Consider the following 10619-nt stretch of genomic DNA (forward strand, 5'->3'; position numbering starts at 1 on the left):
TTTTTAGCAAGATGATCTGCCAATGCTTGTCATTTGACCGCCTTTTGAGTTAAGTAAACGATATCAAACTCACTCAACAGTATCTGCCACTTGGCTAGCTTCCCAGTTTGCATGGGTTTCTGGAATATATACTTCAAAGGGTCCATCCTGGATATGAGGTATGTAGTATAGGCACAGAAGTAATGTCTCAACTTCTGGGCCATCCAGGTCAAAGCACAGTAAGTGCATTCCAGCAAGGAGTACCGTGCTTCGTAAGGTGTGAATTTCTTACTTACGTAGAATATGGCTTGCTCCTTCCTCCCTGTCTCGTCATGTTATCCCAGAATACATCCGAAGGCTCCATCCAATACAAATAGATATAGTAGCAAAGGTCGTCCTGGTTCTGGCAGGACCAGAACTGGTGGTGTAGATAGGTACTCCTTGATTTTGTCGAAAGCTTTTTGACAATCCTCGGTCTAGCTTGTTTTGGCATCTTTTCTCAGCATCTTGAAGATAGGTTCCCATATGACTATGGACTATGCTATGAAGTGACTGATATAGTTGAGATGTCCTAGGAAGCTCATCATATCCTTTTTGCTCCTAGGTGGCGGTAACTCCTAAATAGCCTTGACTTTAGACGGATCCAGCTCGATCCCTCGACGACTGACAATGACTCCCAATAACTTTCCTGCGGGAACCCCGAATGCACACTTTGCGGGGTTCAGTTTCAAGTTGTACCTCCTCAACCTGTCAAAGAACTTTCTCAAGTCCGCTATGTGATCTGCGGCTCTCTTGGATTTGATAATTACGTCGTCCACGTACATCTCTATTTCTTTGTGTATCATATCATGGAAGATGATTGTCATGGCTCTCATGTAGGTAGCTCTAGCATTCTTTAGACCAAATGGCATCATCTTGTAACAGTATACACCCCAAGGTATAATAAAAGTTGTCTTCTCTGCATCTTCTTCGTCCATGTAGATCTGGTGATAACCCGCGAAGCAATCTACAAAGGATTGGAGTTCATGCTTGGCACAATTATTGATCAGGATGTGTATATTTGGCAGTGGGAAGTCATCCTTGGGACTTACTTTGTTTAAATCCCAATAGTCAACACATACTCTGATTTTCCCATCCTTCTTTAGAACCGGCACGATGTTAGCTAATGAAGTTGGGTACTCAACCACCCAGAGAACTTTGACTTTGATCTTCTTGGTAACTTCCTCCTTGATTTTCAGGCTCATATCTGGTTTGAATTTTCTGAGTTTCTGCTTCACTAGCGGACACATGGGATTAGTAGGCAACTTGTGAGCCACTATGGACGTGCTCAAATCGGTCATATCATCATATGACCATACGAAAATGTCCTCATATTCCTTTAGGAAATGGATGCATTCTTCCTTCTTTGTTGGTGACAAGTGAATGTTGATGCGGGTCTCCTTGACGGTCTCGGTATTCCCCAAATTTACTGCTTCGGTTTCGTCCAAATTGGACTTAGGCTTATTCTCAAAATTTTCAACCTCACTGACAATCTCCTTGGGTATCTCATCTTCTTCATCTAAATCACTATTCTCATGTTGTGTTGCCTCATTACATGTCACAATCACTGATTCATCAGGAAAAGTAATAATAACGCTATAGAGAAAAGAAATGTAGAAATAGTAATGAATAATAAAAGCAAATGCATTTGTTTAAAACCGAAAAAATCATCCAAACAAGTGCGGCTCGATGAATCGAGCATTTATGTTGAAACAAGTAAACAAAATTACTGGAAATCATAAATGCCTAGAATGGCTATAGAAGTAAAATCTGCCAAGCTACCTAGGGACTCGGCGGGCTCGGGATAGTGTAGCGGTCCAATTCCAGAGAACAGCTCCCTTTTTCACTGTCTGAATAGTGAGGCCTTCTTCCTTCTCCTCCTCAATTATGGCACTACAGTCCATGTCTTCATCCTCCAAGAACTGATTTTTCAACCCAACTAGGGCTTCCTCTTCTGCAGTCCCCCATATCGTATCAGCTTGGTGAAAAGCTTGTTCTAAGCGTGGCACTAATTACTCGAGAGGGTAATACGGTCGACACGATGGAGGTGAACAATCATTATATTCTTGCCATGTGTACTAATATCCGAGCCCAAAGCTGGTACCATGACTTTTCAGCCGTTTCGGTTTAGTAATACCTTGGAGGTTCTTCCCAACCCTTTGTCGGGCTCATATCTAGACCATGCTAATATACTTTCTATTTTACTGCTCCACCACTTATCTTTCTCGACAGCATTGAGCCATTCAATATGATGATAGGTTTCCCCTCCTAGCCTTCTTTTATGTCCAATAGCTAGGATGGTTTGACTAGTGTAAATGGGGTTACTCCCATCTCCGTGAATGATCACCTCCTGACGATTCCATTCGAACTTCACGGCTTGATGTAGTATGGAAGGCACAGCTCCAGCGGTATAGATCCATGGTCGGCCCAACAAAAGATTATATGAGGCTGGTATGTCAAGCACCTAAAACTCGACGTCGAACCAAGTTGGCCCCATCTGCAAGCAAAGGTTGATTTACCCAATTGTGGCCCTTTGGGACCTATCGAAAGCTTTCATATTCATGCTTCCTACACGTATTTCATGAAAACCTTTGTCCAACCTTTTCAGAGTGTCCAATGGACAAATATTGAGGCTCGAACCTCCATCAACCAGGACCCTGGCAATGAATTTGTCTTCAAATTGCACTGTGATGTACAATGCTCGATTGTGATTCAACTCTTCAGGCGGTATCTCATCTTCATGGAAAATGATCTTATGACTTTTCAGTACTTGCCCTACCATATTGGCCATTTCTCCGCCAGTGATGTTATTGGGAACATAAGCCTCGCTCAATACCTTTATTAAAGCGTTCTTATGTGACTCTGAGTTTTGCAATAGTGATAGGATAGATATCTGAGCAGAGGTTTTGTTCAAATGATCCACGACATAATACTCCTTTGCTTGTACTTTCCTCCACAGGTCATCTGGCCCTATCTCAATGACAGACTGCCTGGTAGTGGCATCCTTACTCGATCCTCCCAAGTGTTCAGGTGTATAAACTCTTCCAGTCCTAGTCATTCCTTGTGCAGTGTCAGATTCTTCTACCTTGGCCTTCCCTTTTCGCCGAGCCTCGGCCATGTAATCCTAAGGTATTGCTTTTGAGTCGAATGGAGGTGTGGTATACTGTCACAGTGAAAGGTGTGACCAACTTCTACTTCAAATGGAGCGGGGGTGGCCACAGTTGGAGCTACCTCTACCTCAAATGGAACCGGTGTAGCTACCTCGACCTCGATTGGTGACTGAGTTTGTACCATAATAGGAGTAAGCGTGACTGTAACTTTAAAGTCATCGCCTTCTCGAATAAGCCCAATCGACCCCTAAGGGTCCCATTCTTCGTTTGTCTCTATCATATGTACCCCACCACCTCTATGATCAGGGAGGGGGTTGTTGCGGACATTGGTTATGGCCTCTTTCGTCTGTATGACCTTGTTGTTGATTAGCGTCTGGATCTTATCCTTCAATGTTCGGCACTCATCAGTGGTGTACCCCTTCATACTAGAATGGTACACACAAGTTTTGTTTGGATTGACCCATTGGGATGGATTCTCTAATGCCATAGCAGGAATAGGGGTGACATAACCAGTGACTTTCAACCTCTCATACAATTCGTTGATGGGTTCAGCAATGGCGGTGTATTGTCTAGGTGGCTTGCGGTCAAAATTGGGTCTTACTCTTGAAAAGTTTTGGCGAGTTTGAGGTGACTAGAAATAGGATGGTTGGGAGTTATAGGTGTGATGGACAGTGGCTGGTTGGGAATATCTGGGAGATAAAGGCTGATATGTAGGTGGTGGTGTTTCATATGTGGGTGGAGGTGCTTGGTATGTGGGTGGAGGTATTTGATATGTGGGTGGAGGTGTTTAATATGTAAGTGGAGATTTCGGGTTCTAAGCCACCATTACTGCCCCAACATATCTCTTCTTCGATATACCACCTGATTGTAATGCCTTATTTGTGGCATGTAGTGCCTCAAAATTCGTTACTATCCCACTCTTGATTCCTTCTTCAATTCTTTCTCCGAGTTTGATGATATCAGAGAATTTATGATTTTCGATAACCATCAACCTTTCATAATATTGTGGATCCTGTGCCCTGACGAAGAACTTGTTCATTTGTTCCTCGTCCAAAGATGGCCTGACCTTGGCTGCTTCCTACCTCCAACGAGTAGCATACTCATGGAAAGTCTCAGTAGGTTTCTTCTTAAGGTTCTGGATGTAGAAAACATCAGGTGCATTCTCTGTATTGAACCCGAACCGGTCCATGAAATTCGACGCCATACCTACCCAATTGGACCATTTCTTGGGATCTTGGCTGATGTACCAAGACAAAGCATCCCCAGTAAAACTCCTCATAAAGAGTTTCATTCTGATCTTTTCGTCTTTCCCGACCCCGACAAGTTTGTGGCAATAGGTCCTTAGATGGACTGTGGGATCACCTGTGCCGTCAAACATCTCGAACTTGGGAGGTTTGTACCCCTCTGGCAATTCCACATCTGGCTGTATACATAGGTCTTCATAGTTCAAATCTTCTATTCCTTTGTCACCTTCAACACCCTGTACTCGGCTCGTCAACTTCTTGAGTTCTTCAGCTATGTTTTTAATGAGCATGTCCTTCTCGGAGGATTCCGGTGTATAGGAGATTGGTTGGATAGAGTAAGGTACGGTTTCTACGTAGATAGGATTGCTTTGATGAGTGCCAGGGACTTGGGTGTAATGATGGTCATTAGTTGAGTTTTGGGGATCGGGAATGGGTTGTGGTGTGCTTTGGGGAGTGTGGTAAGTGGTGGTTGGTGGGTACTGAATTGGATGATGGTGATGTTGTGGTGGAGTTGGTACTGGTAAGGGGTTGAGATTTTGGGGTGGGGTTGCGTATTGATTCGGTGCAGGAGGATTCGGTGGGTGTTGGTTTTGTGTGTTTTGGGGAGGTGCTAGGTTCTTTGTGTTTTGTTGGTGGATGTCGGGGACGTTTAAGGTAAGTGACAAGTTTGCCAAGTTGCGGACCTGCTCAAGTTCTCCTTGTAATTCCAATATCTTTTGTTCCAGTATTAAGACTAGATTATTTGGGGCCAGAGTACTGCGACCATCTGAAGTTTCTGCGTTCTCAATATTCTCCTTTCGGATACCACTTAAGTCGTCCATTTTTGCTTTTCCTCTGCCTTTTGTATTGCTTGGAGGAGTAGGAGGTAGAGGGCCTCTAGATCTGGTATGGTACGTTGATAATGCCAGTATGAGTGAACCAACCTAAGGGGATGGGAATAATCTAAATAAGGAAAAACAAAAAGGTAACAAGTCAGTGAGGATTCTGAAATGTTTGCAGTATTTAAACACATATTGCAGAAATGTAAATTTGTTTCCTAACTTGGGGATCCGCGTTGTGCCCGAGGTAGGCCTAGCGATAAATAGATTTGGATAACTTTATATTCTAGTAAATACTTCATTTCATAATGTAAAAATAGGCGAATCCCAAAATAACACTAAGACAATTGAAAAGCAAGTCACTATTGGCACTTGGCCTTATTACATTTGGAAAGTGAGTAATCCTAATCTATTTGGCCTCGAAAGGACCTTCCTCGGGCCGAATGCATTTGTCGATCAAATCCTCCAATTCGTGTAGGTTCATCAGTAAGAACGTCTTTGCTAAATGTCCTCCTTCATTTCCCTCAGCGTTCTGGTAGTCGGTGACTCTCTTCCTCACTTTTCCTTCCAATTCCAGCAGATTGTATTCTAGATATTCTAGCTTTTCGCCAGATTTAACGGCTCTCTCTTTCCATTCATTGATTTGGTCACTTGATGGAAGATTCCTCCACTAGTCTAGCAAGAGTGAGGGTGTTCTAACCATACTGAAGCTGGGGACCTCCTTCCTCATTTTATGCAAAATAAAAAGGTTAGGCCCTTCTCCCACACCAGACTCGACTATTTATACATTCATGATTAGAATATTGGCATTTAGTTCTCCAAATTAATGCACAGAACGTGGTTGTATCCGTCGGGATTATGGAAACCCCGGTGGACCTTTGGATAAGGCTTGTCTTAAAGGATTACTATGTGGATAACATATTAATCCGACTAGGTTTGACCATGATGCATGCACAATTATAATCAGAGTAAGGTTACTATGGGGGTCTAGACTGGTACCCTTAAGCGGACAAATTGAGGGGGAAAGGCACGGAACCATTGACTGCACCGCTAATCGACTAGTTTTACCGCAAATAAACCTTTCCGAATTTAAGGGTAATAAATAGGAAGAGCGAAACCACTCATAAAACGTTGCTATATGATTTGATATGAACGAATGGAATATGATGTGGAGCATGATTTATGCAACAATAAATAGCATGTAGTCAAGTATTTGCAAATAAGAAAATAATTAATGCGGTATTTAAACAATAGAAAGATAGTTATAGAAAAAGAAAACAAGGAGACAAGTCAGTTTCAAGAATAAGAAATCATAAATGCTGGAAAATAGACAGTTAAATTTAAATAAGGGGAAAGGGTACGTGAGATGTAACATGCTTGGACTAATTCACAAAAGATAAGTTCGTTATGGTAAGAGCCAAGGGTATCCCCAGTAGAGTTGTCATGCTGTCGCGCCCCCTTTTTTCCCTCTCTGTGAGGAGGGAGAGAAGTCTGGATTCCGACATTCATGGGGGATAATAACTCATTTCCTTTTGGGAATTTGGGTTTTTGAAGAGTCGCCACCTAACGGATTATGGTGCGTTAGGGCACCTAGAGCGATTAACTCTTAGACTAGTTTGCATTACTAGAGATTTAGGGTAAGGGCTCGAAATAACCTTGAGGGGAAGGTGTTAGGCACCCCTCGCGGTCCACAACGTTGGTCTCGTCCGAACTTAAACTATGTGAATTAGTCCTTTTAACAAATAAATAGCTTAAACACGTACTTGCAAATAAAGGCATGTTTTGGATATTGTAAGGATATGTAAGGTTCAAGTAATGAAAACAAGGTAAAGGTTTGAACGTATATAAAGAGAAGTAAATTTGTTTAAAAAATATAAGAGTTGGGAAAGAGGGGTCCTAGGTTGGTTAGCCTATAGGATCACCCCACATAATGTCCGGTAAACACTCCTCAATGAGGGGCTACACGTGACATTAGTGCGTAGCCATCGTATCCTTACTACCCAATTCCCTCCCCTTGGTCATGGCCTAAAGCGTTCTAATAACCTTGACAAATGTCTTATGCGTGCACTACCCGTCCCTTCCTTGTGGCCCTAGAGGTATTTTAGGACCTCTACTTTTAGACAATTCTAGACCTTCCTAAGGTTTTTAAAGGATAAAAGTCTAGGTCAATCAAGAACAATTAGGACTGCATTCAAAAAGGACAAATTACAGGCTCACAATCATCTCCACAATTATAACAAGTAAATGCACGTCTTCAAATAACAGACAGGTATTGAAGAGAAAATCCTAGAACATGGTATCTAGGTGAGCAGGAATTATACAGTATTGAACTAGGACAAAGTGTCAAAATCCTATTTAGCTTGCCTACTAATTTGGACCTGTTAAATCTGAACAGTTTTAAATAACAAAGCATAGTTTCAGAGTTGCGGAGTTTGAATCGCCCTATAGGCTTGCCTAAATGCAGAACAGCGATGTCCTAAGTGCATGATATCTACATTGATGCAGTACAATAGTGAACAGTTTTAAAATGGACAACTTGAGATCCTATAGGCATGCTTTCTAGCAGTAGTAAATTAAGGCAGTGTTTAAAAACTCATTTAAAGAAGCAGACAGTTGATTAGACCAATTCAGAATGAACTAACGTGAATTAAGCTGATTTGTTTAACTAAACTGATTTTAAGTTCTATAGGCAGGTTTTCTACTAGAATTAAATTTAATTCTTATAGGCATGGAATCTAATTGTTAAGAGCTGATTTTAGAACTTATGGCAAATTTCTAGTGAAACAAGTGTAAATACATGTTGTAGCAGAAACTGAACAAAATCACTTTTCACTCTATATGCATGATATCTAATTATAAAGTTGATTTTAACCCTATAGGCATGGTATCTATTATTGAAGCCATTTAGATCCTATAGGAATCATTTCTAATATTGTGAAAGCATATCAAACATAGCAAATGTATTAACACAGATACTATAGGCATGATATCTACCCGATTTACCCAACATATATATAACTACCCACCCTTTTCACTAATCACCCCAATGTTGTTTACAAATAATTATTAACCAGCTGAATAAATTACATAAATGAACAGAAGTTAATCTATAGGGAGCCTACAATAGGCCCAAATGACTTCCAAGCCTCCAATAGCCTCAAATGCCAAAATTGCATAGACAATATCATGTCTAGGTGTGTCAGAGTTCCCTAAGGACCTCAAGGATCCCGGGCAGTGCTCACACCTAGACTTTTCTCAAACAATAACTAATTTAGGTGCAGTGTGAAAAGGCCAGCTCTGACATGCCAGAGTTCAGAGAGATCTCAAGGGTCTCAAGGTAGTACACATATAAGAGGGGAAGAACCTAACATTCTAGGAGTAATGTGAGAGTACATAATGACTTTGAAAGTGTGTGGTAAACAGTTAGAAGTGAAAAGATTTAGAAACAGTTTTCTTTTAAAAATACTGGGAGTGACCAGTTCCTGAGAAGAATGCTAGGAGTAGGAGCAGTAGTTTTGAAATCATTCTGAGAAAAACACACCCAGCAAACAACCCAATTAATCAAGGACTACCCAAGCAGGCTTACAAACAAGGGGTGAAGGGGATTGGAAACATATAAGATTGAGACTACATACAACAAAGGTCTAGAACAACTAGGAGTATACTGAACAGATTGGTCATAGACATAGAGAAAGAATATGACAGAACCATGTTGGCAACAAGGATATGCTGAACAGAATTGACATGCTCAGAACCAATTGAATGCACTAGAAGACTAAATAACTAACAGAGTCATACCAATTAAAGGGAGGGGTAAGGGAACTAAATGAAGTCAGTCATGCTGATACACATAAGGTAGAATTTAGACATGCTTAATAACAGCAAATAGAGAAACCAAATTGAATAACTAATACAGGAACAAACGTAGATGTATAGGCATAGGACACATAAAGTTGAGTTTCAAAATCTAACTGGAGACATACCAGTTGGAGAAGAGGATGCAGAATATAAAGAAGTAAAGTTTCAATACCTAGCCTTGGCTTTCAGTCGGCTAGATCAATGAGTAACATAAAGTAGCAGTAGAGAAAGAGAGGTTTAGAGTGTAAGGAGTAGTGATTTTTAAACTAATGTGTTCTCCTAATGAGAGTAGAAGAAATCATATATATAGTAGTTTGAAAGCTAGGTAAATAAGGTAAGAATCAAATTGTTCAGTAATTGGAGAATCTCGGAATCAATTAAAATAAAATCAGTCTAAGTCTTCCCTTAATTAAGCGAGTCATTTCAAATGGTAAAGAACATGTACCAATAAGGAAAGAGTTCAAAAGACCTAGATACAGAATAAGCAATTAGGGGTAGATACATAGAGTTCTAATTAAGGAAATAACAGTAATAATCAAGCAATAATACGGACAAGGCAAGAGAAAATTAATTAAGACAAGCAATTCAATTAAATCGAGAAAAAAGGTAAGAATCGAAAGTTTAAGGGAAAGTGTTCAAATCAAACCAAGAAACAAGGAGTTCAGAATATCCAAGGGTTCAATCAAAGAGAAAGTCATGAAAGAGTCAACATGTTTAGCATATAAATAAGGTAAAATATGAATAATCAAGAATCGACATATAACTTTAACAAAACAAAAACTAAACAATATTGATTCAATGAGAAAGATACAGGTCTTGATATGAACAGCCAAGATGAATACAAGCACATAGAATCAGTGAAAGATTAAACTAAGAAGTTCAGTAGAAGCATATTAGGGCAAGAAAGTCACAGGAAATCACAAGAACCCAAAGCAAGAACACAATCGGATGTACTAATATTCAGAAACCAAACGAAGAACCCCAAAAATTAGGGCTTTTGGTACAAGCGAGTTAGGGTTGTATCAAACTCATAAAAATTAGTCAAAATATATGAGAAGCAGATGTTTAAACACAAAAATCATCAAACAACTTTTAAAAAGAAATTTCGGAAACCCTAGTTTTACGAAAAGATGAAAATCACTTGAAAATCATACGATTCTTGTAAAGAATCTTAAGGCTGTTGTAAAACTCACATAAAACAAACCCAAATCACCTCAGATCTGTACAAATCTAAGAGGTTTAGAAAAAGAAATTAGGGTTTCAAAGAGAATGGCATAGAGATGAAGAAACATACTGAGAAACACATAGATCGTAGCCAAGATAGGACGATCTTACTCAAAATCGTACTGAAATGGCCTGAAACAGGCGAAAGGAGGAACCATAGATGCAAGTCACTAGCCATGGTCCCTTAAGGACCCTGGAGATGGCAAGAATAATATGAGAGAGGCCATTGGAGGCCTGAGAGGTGGTGAGAGGTCATCGAAGATGGCCATAGATGAGTGACGACGTTTGGAGATTAGGGTTTAGGTTGAGAGTGTTTGAGAGTAGAGAGGATTAGGTGACGCCGGTGT

This window comes from Nicotiana tabacum, chromosome 1, assembly GCF_000715075.1.
Source record: "Nicotiana tabacum cultivar K326 chromosome 1, ASM71507v2, whole genome shotgun sequence".
Lineage (NCBI taxonomy): Eukaryota > Viridiplantae > Streptophyta > Magnoliopsida > Solanales > Solanaceae > Nicotiana > Nicotiana tabacum.